This window comes from Rattus norvegicus, chromosome 4 (genome assembly GCF_021556685.1).
Source record: "Rattus norvegicus strain SHRSP/BbbUtx chromosome 4, alternate assembly SHRSP_T2T, whole genome shotgun sequence".
Taxonomy (NCBI): domain Eukaryota; kingdom Metazoa; phylum Chordata; class Mammalia; order Rodentia; family Muridae; genus Rattus; species Rattus norvegicus.
In genome coordinates, this window is record NC_141537.1 from 4,287,975 (window position 1) to 4,307,134 (window position 19,160).

Sequence of the window (19,160 nt, forward strand, 5' to 3'; positions counted from 1 at the left end):
TGGAATCAAAATTTCTAGGCAAATTCAGTGAGTTCCCCATGGCACATGCTTGAATGAGTGTACTTTTCAAGATATAACATCATTTTAAAGAACGGAATCTAAGTATCATGGTGAATTCAGTAGGTGCCCAATAGGATTCGCATGTAATAAGGGTACTGTTCAAGATATAGCAACATTTCAACGAACTGAAACACTGTTTATTTGTGAAATAATGTAGTTCCCATTAGCAGGCTCTAGTACTATGTGTACTTTTCAAGATATATCAAAATTTCGCCAGCAGAATCTAAGTTACTTGGTGAACTCAGTTAGTTCCCAATGCCACACTAGTAATAAGTGGACTTATCGGGATATAGAAATATTTTCACTAATGGAATCGAAATTTCAACGCGAATTCAGTGAGTTCTAAATAGGACATGCTTGTATAAGTGTACTCTTCAAGATATACCTACTTTTAACGAACGGAATCTAAGTATCATGGTGAATTCAGTAGGTCCCCAATAGGATTTGCATTTATTAAAAGTACTATTCAAGATACAGCAACATTTTAACAAACTGAAACACTGTTTATGTGAAATAATGTAGTTCCCTTTAGCAGGCTCTAGTAATATGTGTACTTTTCAAGATATATCAAAATTTCGCTAGCCGAATCTAAGTAACTTGGTGAATTCAGTTAGTTCCCAGTAGGCCGCAATAGTAATAAGTGGACGTTTCAGGATATAGAAAATTTTGGTCGAATGGAATCAAAATTTCTAGGCAAATGTAGTGAGGTCCCAATGGGACATGCCTGTATGAGTGTACTCTTCAAGACATACCACTCTTTCAACCGACGCAATCTAAGTATCATGGCGAATTCAGTAGGTTCCCAGTAGGATTCGCATGTAATAAGGGTACTGTTCAAGATACAGTAAGATTTTAACGAACTGAAACACTGTTTATTTGTGAAATAAGGTACTTACCATTAGCAAGCTCTAGTAATATGTGTCCTTTTCAAGATATATCAAAATTTCGCCAGCGGAATCTAAGTTACTTGGTGAACTCAGTTAGTTCCCAATGCCGCACTAGTAATAAGTAGACTTATCTGGATATGGAAAAATTTTCTCGAATGGAATCAAAATTTCAACGTGAATTCAGTGAGTTCTCAATGGGACATGCTTGTATCCATGTACTTTTCAAGATGTTTATTTGTGAAATAAGGTAGTTCCCATTAGCCGACTCTAATAATATGTGTACTTTTCAAGAGATATCAAAATTTCGCCAGCGGAATCTAAGTTACTTAATATAAGTTACTAAGATAATAGGCCACACAAGTAACAAGTGGACTTTTCGGGATATAGAAACATATTCACGAATGGAATCAAAATTTCTAGGCGAATTTAGGGAGTTCCCAAGAGGACATGCCTGTATGTGTGTACTCTTCAATATATACCACTATGTGAACCCACGCTATCTAAGTATCATGGTGAATTCAGAAGGTTCCCAATAGGATTCGCATGTAATAAGGGTACTGTTCAAGATACAGCAACATTTTAACGAACTGAAACACTATTTATTTGTGAAATAATGTAGTTCCCATTAACAGGCTCTAGTAATATGTGTACTTTTCGTGATATATCAAAATTTCGCGAGCCGATTCTAAGTAACTTGGTGAATTCGGTTAGTTCCTAATAGGCAGCAATAGTAATCAGTGACTGTTCGGGATATAGAAAAATTTTCACGAATGGAATCAAAATTTCTAGGCGAATTCAGTGAATTCACCATGGGACATGCTTGTATGAGTGTACTTTTCAAGATATAACAGCATTTTAAGGAACGTAATATAAGTATCATAGTGAATTCAGTAGGTGCCCAATAGGATTCGCATGTAATAAGATGACTGTTCAAGATACAGAAATATTTTAACGAACTGAAACACTGTTTTTCTGTGAACTCAGGTAGTTCCCTTTAGCATGCTCTAGTAATATATGTACTTTTCGTGATATATCAAAATTTCGCGAGCCGAATCTAAGTAACTTGGTGAATTCGGTTAGTTCCCAATAGGCAGCAATAGTAATCAGTAACTGTTCGGGATATAGAAAAATATTCACGAACGGAATCAAAATTTCTAGGCGAATTAAGTGAGTTCCCAAAGGGACATGCTTGTATGAGTGTGCTTTTCAAGATAGCAACATTTTAACGAACAGAATGTAAATATAATGGTGAATTCAGTAGGTTCCCAGTAGGACTCGCATGTAAGAAGGGTACTATTCAAGATACAGCAACATTTTAACGAACTAAAGCACTGGTTCTTTGTGAATTTGGGTAGTTCCAATTAGCAGGCTCTACTAATATGTGTACTTTTAAAGATTTTTTCATAAATTCGTGAGCCGAATCTAGGTAACATGTTGAATTCGGTTAGTTCCCAATAGGCCGCAATAGTAATAAGTGGACTGTTCGGGATATAGAAAAATTTTCACGAATGGAATCAATAATTCTAGGCGAATTCAGTGAGTTCCCAAGGGACATGCTTGTATGAGTGTGCTGTTTAAGATATAGCAACATTTTAACGAACGGAATATAAGTATCATGATGAATTCAGTAGGTTCCCAATAGGATTCGCAGGTAATAAGGTTACTATTCAAGATACAGCAGCATTTTAACGAACTGAAATACTGTTTCTTTTTGAATTCAAGTAGTTCCCATTAGCAGGCTCTAGTAATATGTGTACTTTTAAAGATTTATCAAATATTTTGTGAGCAGAATCTGAGAAACTTGGTGAATTCGGTTAGTTCCCAATAGGCCGCAATAGTAGTAAGTGGACTATTCTGGATATAGAAAATTTTTCACGAATTGAATCAAAATTTGTAGGCGAATTCAGTGAGTTCCCAACGGGACATGCTTGTTTGAGTGTGCTTTTCAAGATATAGCAACATATTAACCAACGCAATTCAAGTATCATGGTGAATTCAGTAGTTTCCTAATAGGATTCGCATGTAACAAGGGTACTATTCAAGATACAGCAACACTTTAACGAACTGAAACACTGTTTCTTTGTGAATTCAGGTAGTTCCAATTAGCAGGCTCTAGTAACATGTGTACTTTTAAAGATTTACTAAAATTTCGTGAGCCGAATCTAACAAACTTGGTGAATTCGGTTAGTTCCCAATAGGCCGTAATAGTAATGAGTGGACTGTTCAGGATATAGAAATTTTTTCTCGAATGGAATCAAAATTTCTCGGCGATTTCAGTGAGTTCCCCAGGGGACATGCTTGTATGAGTGTACTTTTCAAGATATACCAGCATTTTAACGAAAGGATTCTAAATATCATGGTGAATTCAGTAGGTTCCTAATAGGATTCGCATTTAATAAGGGTACTATTGCGGATACAGCAACTTTTTAACGAACTAAAACACTGTTTCTAGGTGAATTCAGGTAGTTCCCAAAATCAGGCTCTAGTAATACGTGTACTTTATAATTTTATCCAAATTTCATGAGCCGAATCTAAGTAACTTGGTGAAGTCGGTTAGTTCCCAATAGGCCGCAATAGTAATAACAGGTCCGTTCAGGATATAGAAACATTTTCACGTATGGAATAAAAATTTCTAGGCGAATTAAGTGAATTCCCCATTGGACATGCTTGTATGAGTGTACTTTTCAAGATATAACGGCATTTTAAGAAACGGAATCTAAGTATCATGGTGAATTCAGTAGGTGCAAAATAGGATTCGCATGTATTAAGGGGACTATTCAAGATACAGCAACATTTTAACGAACTGAAACACTATTTTTTTTGTGAATTCAGGTAGTTCCCTTTAGCAGGCTCTAGAAATATGTGTACTTTTCGTGATATATCAAAATTTCGCAAGCCGAATCTAAGTAACTTGGAGAATTCGGTTAGTTTCCAATAGGCAGCAATAGTAATCAGTGACTGTTCGGGATATAGAAAAATTTTCACGAATGGAAACAAAATTTCTAGGCGAATTCAGTGTGTTCCCAAAGGGACATGCTTGTATGAGTGTGCTTTTCAATATAGCAACATTTTAACGAACGGAATCTAAATATCATGGTGAATTCAGTAGGTTCCCAATAGGATTCGCATGGAATAAGGGTACTATTCAAGATACAGCAACATTTTAACGAACTGAAAAACTGTTTCTTTGTGAATTTGGGTAGTTCCCATTACAAGGCTCTACTAATATGTGTACTTTTAAAGATTTATCATAATTCCGTGAGCCGAATCTAAGAAACTTGGTGAATTCGGTTACTTCCCAATAGGCTGCAATAGTAATAAGTGGACTGTTCGCGATATAGAAAAATATTCACGAATGGAAACAAAATATCTAGGCGATTTCAGTTAGTTCCCAATGGGACATGCTTGTATGAGTGTGTTTTTCAAGCTATAGCAACATTTTAACGAACAGAATCTAAGTATCATGGTGAATTCAGTAGGTTCCCAATAGGATTCGCATTTAATAAGGGTACTATTCCGGATACAGCAAAGTTTTAACGAACTGAAACACTGTTTCTAGGTGAATTCAGGTAGTTCCCAAAATCAGGCTCTAGTAATACGTGTACTTTATAATTTTATCCAAATTTCATGAGCCGAATCTAAGTAACTTGGTGACTTCGGTTAGTTCCCAATAGGCCCCAATAGTTAATAACTGGTCCGTTCGGGATATAGAAAAATTTTCACGAATGGAATCAAAATTTCTAGGCGAATTCAGTGAGTTCCCAATGGGACATGCTTGTATGAGTGTGCTTTCAAGATCGAGCAACATTTTAACAAATCGAATCTAAGTATCACGGTTACATCAATAGGTTCCCAATAGGATTCGCATGAAATAAGGGTACCATTCAGGATACAGCAACATTTTAACGAACTGAAACACTGTTTCTTTGTGGATTCAGGTAGTTCCCATTAGCAGGTTCTAGTAATGTGTGTACTTTTAGAGATTAATCACAATTTCATGAGTCGAATCTAAGTAACTTTTTGAATTCGGTTAGTGCTCAGTAGGCAGCCTTAGTAATCAGTGGACTCTTCGGGATATAGAAAAATTTCACGAATGGAATCAAAATTTCTCGGCGAATTCAGTGATTTCCCAAAGGGACATGCTTGTATGAGTGTGCTTTTCAAGATATAGCAACATTTTAACGAACGGAATCTAAATATCATGGTGAAATCAGTAGATTCCCAATAGGATTCGCATGTAATGAGGGTACTATTCAAGATACAGCAACATTTTAACGAACTGAATAACTATTCGTGAAATAAGATAGTTCCCATTAGCAGGCTCTAGTAATATGTGTACTTTTCAAGGTATATCAAAATATCGTGAGCTGAATCTAAGTAACTTGGTGAATTCAGTTAGTTCCCAATAGGCCGCAATAGTAATAAGTGGACTGTTCAGGATATAAAAAAATTTTCAGGAATGGAATCAAAATTTCTAGGCGAATTCAGTGAGTTCCCAATGGGACATGCTTGTGTGAGTGTAGTCTTCAAGATATACCAACATTTTAACGAAAGGAATCTAAGTATCTTGGTGAATTCAGTAGGTTCCCAATAGGATTCGCATGTAATAAGGGTACTATTCAAGATATAGCAATATTTTAACCAACTGAAACAGTGTTTTTTTTAATTCAGGTAGTTGCCTTTAACAGGCTCTAGTAATATGTGTACTTTTCGGGATATATCAAACTTTAGCTACCCGAATCTAAGTAACTTTGTAAATTAAGTTAGTTCCTAATAAACCGCAAAAGTAATAAGTGGCCTTTTTGGGGTATAGAAACACTTTCACGAATGGAATCAAAATTACTAGGCTAATTCTGTGAGTTCCCAATGGGACATGCTTGTATGAGTGTACTCTTCAAGATATACCAACATTTTAACGAAAGGAATCTAAGTATCTTGGTGAATTCAGTAGGTTCCCAATAGGATTCGCATGTAATAAGGGTACTATTCAAGATATAGCAATATTTTAACCAACAGAAACAGTGTTTTTTTGAATTCAGGTAGTTCCCTTTAGCAGGCTATAGTAATGTGTGTACTTTTCAAGATTTCTCAAAATTTCGCGAGTAGAATCTAAGAAACTAGGTGAAATCTTTTAGTTTCCAGTATGTCGCCATAGTAGTAGGTGGACTTATCAGGATATAGAAAAAATTTTGACGAATGGACTCAAAATTTCTAGGCAAATTCAGTGAGTTCCCCATGGGACATGTTTGTATGAGTGTACTTTTCAAGATATAGCAGCATATTAAGGAACGGAATCTAAGTATCATGGTGAATTCCGTAGGTGCCCAATAGAATTCACATGTAATAAGGGGACTATTCAAGATACAGCAACATTTTAACGAACTGAAACACTGTTTATTTGTGAAATAAGGTAGTTTTCATTAGCAGGCTCTAGTAATATGTGTACTTTTCAAGATATATCAAAATTTCGCGAGCCGAATCTAAGTAACTTGGTGAATTCAGTTAGTTCCCAATAGGCCGCAATAGTAATGAGTGGTCTTTTCGGGATATAGAAAAATTTTCACGAATGGAATCAAAATTTCTAGGCGAATTCCGTGAGTTCCCAAAGGGACATGCTTGTATGAGTGTGTTTTTAAAGATATAGCAACATTTTAACAGACGGAACCTAAGTTCACGGTGAATTCAGTAGGTTCCCAATAGGATTCGCATGTAATAAGGGTACTTTTCAAGATACAGCAACATTTTAACGTGCTCAAACACTGTTTCTTTGTCAATTCAGATAGTTCCCATTAACAGGCTTTAGTAATAAGTATACTTTTAAAGATTTCTCAAAATTTGCGATCCGAATGTAAGTAACTTGGTGAATTCAGTTAGTTCCCAATAGGCCGCAATAGTAATAAGTGGACTTTTCAGGATATAGAAATATGTTCACGAAAGGAATCAAAATTTCTAGGCGAATTCTGTGAGATCCCAATGGGGCATGCTTGTATGAATGTACTCTTCAAGATACACCAACATTTTAACGAACGGAATGTAAGTATCATGGTGAATTCAGTAGGTTCCCAATAGGACATATAATAAAGGTACTATTCAAGATACAGCAACCCTTTAACGAACTGAAACACTATTTGTAATATAAGGTAGTTCCCATTAGCAGGCTCTAGTAATATATGTACTTTTAAAGATTTCTCAAAATTTCGCGAGCCGAATTTAAGTAACTAGGTGAATTCTTTTGGTTCCCAGTATGTCGCAATATTAGTAAGTGGACTTATCGGGTTATAGAAAAATTGTGACGAATGATATCAAAATTTCTAGGCGAATTCAGTGAGTTCCCCATGGGACATGCCTGTATGAGTGTACTCTTCATTATATACCACTTTTATAACTAACGGTATCTAAGTATCATGGTGAATTCAGTAGGTTCCCAATAGGATTCGCATGTAATAAGGTACTATTCAAGATACAGCAACATTTTAACGAACTGAAACACTGTTTCTTTTTGAATTGAGGTAGTTCCCATTAGCAGGCTCTAGTAACATGTGTACTTTTAAAGATATCTCTAATTTTGCGATCTGAATCTTAGTACCTTGGTGAATTCAGTTAGTTCCCAGTAGGCCACAATAGTAATAATTGGACTTTTCGGAATATGAAAAAATCTTCATGAATGGAATCCAACTTTCTAGGCGAATTCAGTGAGTTCCCAGTAGGAAATGCTTGATGAGTGTACTCTTCAGGATAAACCAACATTTAAAGAAAGGAATCTAAGTATCATGGTGAATTCAGTAGGTTCCCAATTTGATTCGCATGTAATAAAAGTACTATTCAAGATACAGCAACACTTTAACGAACTGAAACAGTATTTGTGAAATAAGGTAGTTCCCATTAGCAGGCTCTAGTAATATGTGTACTTTTCAAGATATATGAAAATATCGCGAGCCGAATCTACATAACTTGGTGAATTCAGTTAGTTCCCAATAGGCCGCAATAGTAATAAGTGGACTTTTCGGGATATATAAAAACAATTTTCATGAACCGAATCAAAATTTCTAGGCTAATTCAGTGAGTTCCCAATGGGACATGCTTTTATGAGTGTGCTTTTCAAGGTATAGCAACATTTTAACAAACGGTGAATTCAGTAGCTTCCCAATAGGGTTCACATGTAATAAGGGTACTTTTCAAGATACAGCAACATTTTAACGAACTGAAACAGTGTTTTTTTGTGAATTCAGATAGTTCCCATTAGCAGGCTGTAGTAATGTGTGTACTTTTAAAGATATATCAAAATTTCGCGAGCAGAATCTAAGTAACTTGGTGAATTCAGTTAGTTCCCAATAGGCCGCAAAAGTAATAAGTGACCTTTTTGGGACATAGAAATATTTTCACGAATGGAATCAAAATTTCTAGGCGAATTCAGTGAGTTCCCAATGAGACATGCCTGTATGAGTGTACTCTTCATTATATACCACTATTTGAACCAACGCTATCTAAGTATCATGGTGAATTCAGTAGGTTCCCAATAGGATTCACATGTAATAGGTGTACTATTCAAAATACAGCAACATTTTAACGAACTGAAACACTTTCTTTGTGAATTGAGGTAGTTCACATTAGCTCGCTCTAGTAACATGTGTACTTTTAAAGATTTCTCAAAATTTTGTGAGCCGAATCTAAGTAACTTGGTGAATTCAGTTACTTCCCAATAGGCCGCAATAGTAATCAGTGGACTTTTCAGGATATAGAAAAATGTTCACGAAAGGAATCACAATATCTAGGCGAATTCAGTGAGTTCCCAATGCGACATGCTTGTATGCATGTACTTTTAAATATATAGCAGCATTTTAACAAATGGAATCTAAGTATCATGTTGAATTCAGAATGTTCCCTATAGGATTCACATGTAATAAGGGTACAATTCAAGATACAGCAACATTTTAACGAACTGAAACAGTGTTTAATTTGTTAAATAAGGTAGTTCCCATTAGCAGGCTGTAGCAATATGTGTAGTTTTCAAGATATATCATAATTCCGTAAGCCGAATCTCAGCAACTAGGTGAATTCTTTTAGTTCCCAATATGACGCAATAGTAGTAAGTGGACTTATCGGGTTATAGAAAAATTTTGACGAATGGAATCAAAATTTCTAGGCGAATTCAGTGAGTTCCCAATGGGACATGCTAGTATGCGTGTACTTTTCAAGACAAACCAACATTTTAACGAACGGAATCTAAGTATCTTGGTGAATTCAGTAGGTTCCCCATAGGATTCTGATGTAATAAGGTCACTATTCAATATACAGCAACATTTTAACGTATTGAAACACTATTTATTTGTTAATTCAGGTAGTTCCCATTAGCAGGCTCTAGTAATATGTGTAGTTTTCAAGATATATAAAAATTCCGCGAGCTGAATATCAGCAACTAGGTGAATTCTTTTAGTTCCCAGTATGCCACAATTATAGTAAGTGAACTTATCGGGTTATAAAAAAATTTTCACGAATGGAATGAAAAATTCTAGGCGAATTCAGTGAGTTCCCAATGGGACATGCTTGTATGAGTGTGCTATTCAAGATATAGCAACATTTTAACGAACGGAATCTAAGTATCATGGTGAATTCCGTAGGTTCCCAATAGGATTCGCATGGAATAAGGGTACTATTCAAGATACAGCAACATTTTTACGAACTGAAACACTCTATTTGTTAATTCAGGTAGTTCCCATTAGCAGGCTCTATTAATATGTGTACTTTTAAAGATTTATGAAAATTTCACGAGGCGAATCTATGTAACTTGGTGAATTCGGTTAGTTCCCAATAGGCCGCAATAGTAATAAGTGGACTTTTCGGGATATAGAAAAATTTTCAAGAATGGAATCAAAATTTGTAGCGAATTCAGTGAGTTCCCAATGCTTGTATGAGTGTCCTTTTTAAGATATAGCAACATTTTAACGAACGGAATGTAAGTATCATGGTGAATTCAGTAGGTTCCCAATAGGATTCGCATGTAATTAGCATACTATTCAAGATACAGCAACATTTAACAAACTCAAACACTGTTTCTTTGTGAATTCAGGTAGTTCCCATTAGCAGGCTCTAGTAATATGTGTACTTTTAAAGATTTTTAAAATTTCGTGAGCCGAATCTAAGTAACTTGGTGAATTCAGTTAGTTTCCAATATGCCGCAATAGTAACAATTGGACTGTTCGGGATAGTGAAAAATTTTCACGAATGGAATCAAAATTTCTAGGCGAATTTGGGACATGCTTGTATGAGTGTGCTTTTCAAGATAGAGCACCATTTTCACGAATCGAATCTAAGTATCACGGTGAATTAAGTAGGTTCCCAGTAGGGTACTCTTCACGATAAAGCAAAATTGTAACGAACTGATACACAGTATCTATGTAAATTCAGGTAGATCCCACTAGCAGGCTCTAATATTAAGTGTACTTTTAAAGATTTATCAAAATTTTCAGGAGCTGAATATCAGATACTTGGCGAATTCAGTTACTTCCCAATAGGCCGCGATACATACTAATAAGAGGACTTTTCGGGAAATAGAAAAATTTTATGGGATTAGGATGGGATCATGCAGTAATATTTCCCATTGCCTCAGTGTGTGATGTATGCAAGTTACATTTTTGAGATATGTGTGCATATGCATATACACACATATATAAAATAACAATGAATTTAAACAGCAAGAAGATATCGTAGGGTTTTATGGAAGAAAGAAGAAGGGAAACAATATAATTATACTCTCAAAACTGAGGTAAGTGATCCATGCCACCAAACAGAACTGGTAAAACTGAGGCAGGTTCCACACCCTGAGAATCTCAGAATTGAGAATGGTAGATGTGAATCCAGCCCCCTCTCAAGTTCTGCCTGTCCTGGCAGATGAAACAACAACATTCCATTGAGAGGGCCATGCTAATTAATCTTTAAATGTCTGTTTTTCAAGGCTATTTGTTATTGAGAATTGATTGGTATGCCTTTCCTTGGGGAAGATCACTTCTCCTACTTCTAGCATTCCTTATTTCTTTGTGTAGGCTTTTAACCTAGTCATACAGGCACCATTTACTCTGGCATGACTATTGCTACTGTGCTTGTTCGCTTCATTTTTAGGTAATCATGTTAGTGAGACAAGGTTGGCATGGTATTTTCTTCTGGTCTCTGTGAGCACCAGAGACTCATGTAGTACACAAAACTCATAAAGGTAAATACTCATATATATATTTTTAGATTTTGTTGTTCAGTTTTTATTTCTTTTTCAAGCAGGATCTCTCTATGCAGTTCTGTCTGTGCTGTATTTACTGTGTACATTGGGCTAGCCTCACAATCATAGACAACCTCATGCCTCTTCCTCCAAAGTATTGGAATTAGAGGTATCCACCACTATGATTGGCTCCGTAAAATAAAATTTAGATCAATATTTTTTTTAAAAAAGTTCCTGAAATTGAGAAGTAAAAGGTGTTAGGGATGAGGGGTTGTAGGAGAAAGAATAGAGAAGGATTCAATAAAAACACATTATGTGAATATAGGAAATTGTCAAACAGTAAAAAAAAAGTCTACAATAAAACCTTCCATATTGGAAGTACAGTATATGGAAGAATATCAATGACTAGCTTGCCTCTCCTGGTTTATGTAGTATGCTTTTTTATACATAAGGGACCACATAGGGGCTCATCCCACATTACATTAATCAAGAAAATTGTCCATAACACACCATAAACCAATCTGATGGAAGCAATTCCTCAGTTGTGTTTCATTATTTCCAGGTAACTCTAGTTGACAAAAATTTAACCAACAAGTGTGTCTTCAGTTCTATTCTTCTCAGAATGTCACCTTGCCAGTTTTACCAAGAAAGGAAAAAAAGAGAAGAGAGGGAAGAGTGAAGCAAGAGAGGAAGGGAGGGAAGAATGAAGGAAGAGAAGCAGACAAAGAAGAAGAAAGTGAGGAAGGGAAGAAGGAATGGAGGTAAGAAGGAAGAAAGGAAGGAGGGAAGGAAGAATACAACCCTCATTATGATGCATGCTTATAATTCCAGCACTGAGGAAGCAGAGCAAAGCAGAGGGCATGAAATCTAACTAGCCAGCCTAGACCACTTGGCAAGCTCCAAGACTGGTGAAAGACCCTTTCTCAAAAAACCAATTTGAAGCTTATTCCAAAATATGTGATCATATGATTGTAGTGTAGTTTTATTGCAGGGCAAAGTTGAATCAGTTGGAACCAGTAAGGTCCTTCCCTGATTCCCCGGTGGCTCTATGATCTGATGTTACTGATGCTCTACCTTAGAAGAATGAGGATTGTATCTGCAGTATCCCTTTGTTTACAGCTCTTCTCCTTCCACTAAGCTGTGTGTGAGAGAAAATAGACTCTCAAACACTGAGACAACGTGGTGTAAAGTGTCCCTTCCAAGGGTCATCTGCCTGGAGATCACAAAGAATAAAAAAACAAAGACATTTTCCTTGTGTGAAATAGAGCTTGTATCATCATCTCTTATCCCAAAAGACCTGCCACTATTGTGTTTGTCCTTAGTGACATCAGTCACTCCTCACAGATGCCACTATTGTGTTTGTCCTTAGTGACATCAGTCACTCCTCACAGATCAATGACAATTTCTATTTTTTTAATTCCTGAGTCTCTTTTGGCTGAGAGAAATGAATACACAAAATTAGTCTTTTATAGGTCATCATCACTTGTTCATCTGTAGATGAGGGTGTGGGATAGGAAATCAGAAACAGTACTCCTTACCATTAAGGATCTCACAGACCATCAGGAAGAGCATAAAGACCATCTATAATATTTCATTTTTCCCATTGTTTTACTCTGTTGAAAGACCCCTGGAGCAGGGAGACCCTCACTCAAGTCTCAGGACGATTCGATCCCCCAAAGAACTCATGAGAGTCCGATCTTCATGAAGTCAACAAGAGGTTTATTGATAGGGATGACAGAAACCAGTGTACTGGTGTTGAGACTCACATCCCACACAGGGGTAGAGGAGTTCGACCTGAAATGGTTGGAAGAAGGGGTATTTAAAGGAAAAACCATACTGTATCGCAAGGAAGAACCTCTCATTTCTCATGATTGTTATCAAATCACAAAGAAAAGACCCTCCTGTTTCTCATCATTATTTGTTAAGATTTTAATCTAATTTTATGGTTAACCAGTTCCTACTATTATGGTCATCTGTTATTATGGTTACCTAGTTCCTGAAACAAAGTAGCTGAACCAACTGGTGCAATTATTCTTTCTGTGATCAGCTAGTTCCTGGAACAGGCAGTTCCAGGGCTGACTATTTTTTCTTTCTTTTGGTTTCAACTTTTGTCTAGGGCGGCATGTTAAACTTTTTCCTTTCACTGTCTTCCCCAACTGACCATAAGCTTCATAAGAAAATAGGCCTGTTATGCTCCTGTAGTCTTTCTTATTATTTACCAGATTAAAATATACATTAAATGACTGAATTCAGATGCCATGCGATCACCTCAACCATTTAGAGTCAAACAAGTTCCATAACAAACAATGGACCACATATTTTCAAAAAGTAATATACTTGGGCATAGTGGTAGATGCCTGTGAGCTTAGCACTGAGGAAGCTAAAACAGGAGAACTGCTGTTAATCTGATGATAGTTTGTTCACATAGTAAATTCCAGACCAGTCTATGATACAAATGGAGATCTTGTCTCAAATACAGATACACAGGATAAGGCGATAATAGCTTCTGTCAAGGAGGAAGAATTTACTCAACTTCTCCAAACCCCAAGATCTGGTGCTACTTTTCCCATGTGTTCCCAGCCTTCAAACCTAGTAGCTGCTTTTTGTAGCATCCTGAACTCTGTCCATAGTGAAGGCTCACCAGTTTGACCTGTAGGCTAGGTTTTCAAGATGTTCCTGATACAGAAATGAATGCTGCAACCTGACTCAGTACAAAGGAAACACACATCATTGATCTTTCATCATCAACCACAGCAACCTCTGGGCCACATAAGATGGTCGCTCCACACTGGACATACAATAAGGAGTTAATATTAACTACATGGCCTGCAAACTCAAGGAGCAAAAATAATAAATGCTGCAATGCCTTCATTTTCCTTTGCTCTTGCACTTGGACTACCTTTCTGCTGTAATTAGATCACTAGAGACCTGGTCAATGAATTTGAGATTGACTCAGGTTTCCTTAGCCGCTCTAGCTGATCCTAAGGACTAAGACTGGCTGCTCCCTGTTAAATATGGACATGATTTTGGGCTAGAATGAGGATAGAGATTCTGGAGCTACTTCCTTCTAATAGGAGTTTACTCATGCCCATTGAAAGTGAGCCTATTAGCTCTAACGGGGAAAGTACTCTCTTTTGCTTTTTAAAAATCCTGGTAATGAGGATGAGGCTTGTGCTATAGCCATGCTTAAGAGTGATTACTAGTATGCTGAAACCTTGGAATCCATTAGCACCACATAACTAGGCATGATGGTGTATACTTATAATTCCCACAGTCTGGAAAGAAGTAGAAAAATCAAAAGTTCAAGGTTGGGGCTAGAGAGATGGTTCAGCTGTAAAACAGACTTTGAGCTCTTTCTTGGAACCTGGGATCAATTTCCAACACCCTGGTTATTGCTCACAGACTTCTATAGCTTTAGTTTCTGGAGACCATCTGGCTTCCATAAGTAATGCATTCACATGCACATACATAACCACACACACATACATGCAAATAAAAATAAAATATTTTAAAGGTTATGTCTGTAGTCATTAAAAATATATACATATGTATTTACAAAGAAGGCATAAGTTATTGCATGGTTTTGTTTGCTGAATACTTGGTGAGTCTTTGAAGATGTTGTCAGAATGAATTAGTTGACAAGAAATGAGACTCCCTCAGAGTGAGAAATACCTTTCTGATGGAAACTGGAATAAAAAGAACCTCAAGAATTACTCAAGTTTGATTGGTTGCATTCACTTCTTGCCACTGAGTCTATATTTTCACCATTCCTTCTGCTGCCACCGCCTCTGCTGGGACTGCTGCTGCTGCTAAAGCTAATGCTAATGCTAATGCTAATGCTAATGCTAATGCTAATGCTAATGCTAATACTAGTGATGCTGCTGTCACTGATGATGATGCAATAGATGATGATTTGATGATGATCTCTGACTAATATTTTTGTGTTTCCACCATGAATTGAAGACCAACAACTCCACAGAATTCTCTAGTCTCTCAGCATCAGATTGGATGGCTGAGATATCTTGCTTCATGAAGCAACAGCATCTCTAGGCTGCAGACTGCCATTTTTGGATGACCTAAGCTATATCAGGCAAGTCATTTTAGTAAGATAGATAGATAGATAGATAGATAGATAGATAGATAGATAGATAGATAGATAGATAGGTATTTTTACATAATGAACCCAAAGAAACAAACAGGTTCTTGGGATTAAAAGGTAAGCATGTGGCCAAATGTGCAACCTCCCAGTCCAGATATTAAAATGTTTTTATCTTCTTTTTATACTAAGTCGCTAAGATATGGATTCTATTTCACACATATGATTCAGTTCACTTCATATGGTAATTTTCACTGGCAATATGTGATCTATATTTGAATTTTATAAAACTTTCTTTGAAAGGCATATTCAATACACAGTCACAAACTGTCCTGAACAAGCAGAAATGTTTTCTAAAATAGAAACTAGTAGCAATGAAAATCATTTTTTTCTCTAGCCAATGTATTCATGTGACAAAAAAGATTTACTTTTAATCAAAGATTTGGCAGTTCTTATGGCTTACCACTTCAACTTAAATATCTACCTCACTCTTCCCTTCATTCATCCTTCCCTTTCTTCCTGTCTGCCTTCCTTTCTTCCTGTTTGTTTCATAACAATGTCAACTATGTAAGCCATGCTACCCGAGAACTTGATTGTCCTGATTCAACCTCCACTATCTAATACACACATTCATCCTTATTTTTAAAGATGCCTATGGTTTCATTAGCCTTTTCTCCTCAGATTCCAAATTGTTTCTGCACTCCTACCACCCTATTGTTGAGATGAGTGATATGACCACATCTCATTCCTCCTGTACACTCGTCTGAGCTGAGGTTTCAGCTCACATTGATGATCAAAATCCATAAAAGAAGAGAGGAGGAGGAAAAGGTATATCACATAGAGAAGTCCTGGAAACAGGTGCCACTAAAAGAGAAAGGGTGCTGGAGTTCAGTGAGCAGGGAACATGAGCCAATATGAGTTGCAACCTGAACAAAGGTGAGTAGAGTCATTGAGGTGAACAGGTGTGAATGTGATGCTCAGAATGCTGTAAGAACAAGAATAACAAACTCCCACATTAGAGCATATTCTGCTCCTGAGATCAGTAAAACTGCTTGATGTTAATTAGCTTGCTGTGTGAAACTATGTACTACAATTCAAGCTTCTTTAAAATATGTAGATAAGTTGACCCATCAATTTCAAATTCAAACATTTGTTGAGATATGTAACGCAATCAAATGCAGTGTGGAGGCTATGGTTCATGTGGCTTCATAATTACATATCAATCAATTTTAGAAATAAATGTTTAAGTAATTATTAACTATACTGATTTAAACATTACATACTATATGAATATACTAGCAGATATAACCCATAATTCTGTATAATTAAATTTCAACTTTAAATGGAGATGATTTCAAGACAGGGTTTCTCTACATAGACACTGCTGCTCTGGATGGAACTCACTCAGTAGAACAGGTCGTTCTTGAATTCACAGCGATCAGCCCCCTTCTAACTCACCTATCTTGTGTGTGATTAAAAGCATGCATCAGCAACCCTCAGGTAAATTGAGTAATATATTAATATATTCCCATTGAGGGAGGTCACAACGCACTTCAATCTGCAGAACCAACATGATGGAAGAAAAAGACCAACAAGTTATCCTCTGACCTCCACATATGTACAATGGCATAAGTGTACCGATACAAAAATAAATAACAATGTTTCCTAGAATTTAAGTACTTAGTTTAACTGTTTTGTTCCCCATTCTAGGGATTTATACAGGTAATGTTGAAAAACCACACTTGGAATCACAAGTGAAGTTGTTCATATTTTGAGTGCCTTTGGAAAGTACATCTTGGGCCTTGACTAAAGAACTCCGAAGACATGTGACCTTGAGTGATGCTATGTAAGAGAAAGTTGTGTGTTAGATTGTGTGGACAAAAGCACAGTGCAACACTTGACCTGATTTACCCAGTCCCCTAATATTAGACATAGTTCTTTGCTCCTGGACCTCTCATATGAATAGTTAACAATTGAGAATTGTAATCCTCAGGACATTTCCATATTTAAATGTACTAGTTCTAGGCTATGATTTTATAAGACTAGGAACTCAGGTCATTGCTATTCTGGTGGTGAGTTGGTCTATACACACTGACTGAGGAGAGAAAGAATACAGCATTCAATAGACTTTTGGCAAAAATCAATTCTAGAAAAAAATAATAACAGCTTTTAAAACTGTATAAACTGTCTAAAGAACTATATCCAACCAAAGGGGAAATTCTTCTCTAACCAGACACCAGGTCTGTTACTGAATCTCTACTAGGATTTCTGAATTCTAGGAAAATAGCCATTGTTTTCTGTTCACATAATTCCACAATCAAAGACTGGTGGTTCATTTGCCAGTGACTTTTCCAAAGGTCCAAAGACCTCCCAGGTTAGAATCATTTTACATAAAGACATTGGACTGTTTATTCTGCCTCGATAATAAAATTGTATAAGGAAAGGAAATTTTGCAGCTGCATAGGAATTATGTAGACTGTCAGACTTACCCTCTGCCTCCATCTCTCATTTCCTAAATTAAGGTCTCTCTTCCTGCTGCTAAGCCCATGGAAATCATCACTTGCCAAGGACTCTTCACCTCCCAACAGTACCTATTTTCTCCTCTCAGCGCCTGTTTCTACTTTCCCAGCTGTGAGACAAGGCTACGGACCAGCCTAAATTTGGAGAGGGGATCTTAGAAAGGCGAATTTGGGAGAAGTAAAAAGAATGACTCAAAGTCACATATGTCTATTATCTGTTAGCCTGTGCTTTGCTGTTCATTGGTCTCCTGTAAGATAGCCCCCAATTAAATATTTTCCTTTTAAGTAATGCCTTGGCCATGGTGTCTAAATATTCACAGCAGTAAAAACCTAACTAAGGCAGTGGCCTTAACTGCTTGATATGGAAAACCAGTACATTTTTAAAAACATGGCAATGGATTAAGAGATCCATTTACCTTGGTAAGCACAGACAATAAGCTAACTGGAAGGAATCTAACTCTGAGATTACAATTCCCAAACACTCCTTTGCCTAACCTCTGTTCTGTCTCAGACTGACATTGAATTCAAGGATCTGTTTGTCTTTGTAAGCAAAAAGAATAAACTCTAGCTTGGTGGGATCTTACTCTTTCATCGTCACTCCCTATATTTCTTTATCTCCTTCATTAATGTATTTCTGGCAAGCCGTCTCATAGGGCAGCTCTGTTCTGTTAGGTCCATGAAGTCCCTCATATAATTCAAATTGTGTCCTCATATTTTACTTAGATGATAAATCCTATTTATATATTTTGAACTCATCTTTTTATGGTTCTTTCCTTCAGCCTTAAGGGCTGTCTTGAAGGTCACAGAATTTATCATTTTTATTAAGGACATAGAAAACTTCCTCCCAGCCCAGATTCATACTATTTCTAAATATCATAAACTCCTTATCATTGGCAGGGGGAACATTCCATGATAAAATTTGGAGGGGGAATCCTTCACACAGGAGGAATATAAAGTAAATTATTTACATTACTATCCAAACAAGTCTCACATCTAGCAATTGTTAACACTCATGGAGGCTCATGCACTGCTGGCTCTGATCCAGGGGTAGGAACCATGTCCCTCAGAGGAATGTGCTCCCTGTTAACATTAAAGACTTCAGACAACCGGAGACACAATGAGTTCAGGAGGCAAAATTGTGTCACTAATGTCTAAGTAAAGTGGTAAAGGCTGGGACCTTCAAGCTGTGGAAAATAATTCTAATAATGAATTTGAAAATAAGTGATTTGTCAACTACGAAAAAAACATGATGCAATATGGATTGTTGTAAAGGAGGATTCATGGTTCTAAAGAAAAGTGGCAGCTGTACTGTAAGGCAGCTTGTTAGAATGATGGGAAGGAAAGAAATAGAGATTTAGGACTGATAATTGCAAGGCAAGATCCCAACAAGG